The following is a 2,208-nucleotide window of genomic DNA, read 5'->3' as shown; positions in this document are numbered from 1 at the left end:
TATTTAAACGAGAAAGACTGTTCCTATGGAATAATCAAAATTCTGCTTTCTTTTTTTTTTTGTTGTTGTTGTTGTTTTTGTTTTTTTTTGTTTTTTTTTGTTTTTTTTTTTTTTTTTTTGAGACGGAGTTTCGCTCTCGTTACCCAGGCTGGAGTGCAATGGCGCGATCTCGGCTCACCGCAACTTCCGTCTCCTGGGTTCAGGCAATTCTCCTGCCTCAGCCTCCTGAGTAGCTGGGATTACAGGCACGTGCCACCATGCCCAGCTAATTTTTTGTATTTTTAGTAGAGATGGGGTTTCACTATGTTGACCAGGATGGTCTCGATCTCTTGACCTCGTGATCCACCCGCCTCGGCCTCCCAAAGTGCTGGGATTACAGGCTTGAGCCACCGCGCCCAGCCAATTCTGCTTTCTTAATTATAAAATTTAATAATGGTTTAAATATATTATCCCATGGCTCCTGGCCAGGCATGGTGGCTCATGCCTGTAATCTCAACAATTTGGGAGGCCAAGGCAGGTGGATCACTTGAGGTCAGGGGTTTGCGAGACTAGCCTGGCCAACATGATGAGACCCCCATCTCTACTAAAAATATAAAAATTAGCTGGGCATGGTGGTAGGTACCTGTAGTCCCAGCCATCTGGGAGGCTGAGGCATGAGAATCAGTTGGACTTGGGAGGTAGAGGCTATAGTGAGCCGTGGATCACACCATTGCACTCCAGCTCGGGCAACAGAGCGAGACTCTGTCTCAATAAATAATTACATAGCTCCAAATGTGCACCAACTCTAATACAAACTGTAATTCTTACACTTGTCATTGTTAGGGATCATTTCTATAAAAACTAAAAAAAAATTTTTTTTTAAGACGGGGTTTCACCATGTTGGTCGGGCTGGTCTTGAACTCCCGACCTCAGGTGATCCACCCGCCTTGGCCTCCAAAGTGCTTGGATTACAGGCGTGAGCCACCGCGCCTGGCCAAAACTAAAAATTATAACTAACTATGGAGTACATCAACCACCCTGTAAAATATTTTGGATGCTATTTTGTAAAGAATTTCAATGTAGTTTTGTCAAGAATACATTTACTTTTTAAGAAAATAATTGTGTTTATTAACTTTGTATTTATTGAAACTTGAGATTTTCTTGTTGACCTCTCTAGCATCATTCAGTGGTTTTGACCACTATTTCCATGTAAAATGCATTTTCACATAACTGAAATTAGCCAATGGAGCCCTCTTCTTCCAGGGGGAAAGTATGTAAAAACATCTAAAATAAGATGCAACTCTGTGTACAACCATAGACATACAGTACAACCGAGTGCTAACCTAAGTTTATTAAAAATCAATGAACAAAAGCTACAGATTGGTTTTTTATTTAGAGGGAAAAGGATTTCTACATAGGGTTGAAATTATAATAAACTACCTTTATGACGGAGGGAAAGAGTGTATGGAAGTTCGTACTGGTCACATATAAAATGCTGCCATAACTGTTGTTTAAATATTGTTTTTCAAGCAATAAGAGACTTTATAAAATTGCCGACTAGTAAGGAATAATCTCAGATGTCATATGGTGTTTGCCTCTGACTCATTAATCTTTTCAAATGTTAGATGTTAAGTGTAGAGAAATGAGTCATTTATTGTTTAAACAAGGAAGCAGCTGTTAGTTTTTTCTAGTGTGTTAAAACCTTTAGTGACATCTATAAATGGAAAAAGAGTCAGTGAGCTCTTCTTTCAGCTGTTGTTTTAGCAGCTGACAGTACCATTGACTTCACTGTGATGTAAAATAAAAGAAAAAGCCTTTACTCATGGATAGAGACCTTAAAGTTTAAAAATACATAATTCCCTGATCTGGGCGTTCCTTCGTTCAACAAATATTTATGAAGCACTCACGAAACCCCTAGGCTATAGCATTTGAAAAGACACTCCCACAATCCCTGTCTTCTTGGAGTTTATGTCTTTTTGGGCATGTGTACGAATACAAACCTTGAAATTACAGTATTTCTACAGCCCTACTTGAGTTTAGATAATGTTACAGTATGACTCTAATAATCTGTAATAAAGTAATGAAGTATATGATACCATCTATATATAAACAAAGGACCAGTTTTCTTTCAAATCATGACGTCTACATCCATAATTAATATGGTATTCTTTTATAATCAACTTATGTCCCCAGTTATATACTCTTTTTTTAAAAAGGTGGGGGCTGTTC

The sequence above is a fragment of the Saimiri boliviensis genome, chromosome 5 (assembly GCF_048565385.1).
Source record: "Saimiri boliviensis isolate mSaiBol1 chromosome 5, mSaiBol1.pri, whole genome shotgun sequence".
NCBI lineage: Eukaryota > Metazoa > Chordata > Mammalia > Primates > Cebidae > Saimiri > Saimiri boliviensis.
The sequence above is the reverse complement of the archived record's forward strand: the minus strand, read 5'-3'. Positions refer to the sequence as shown.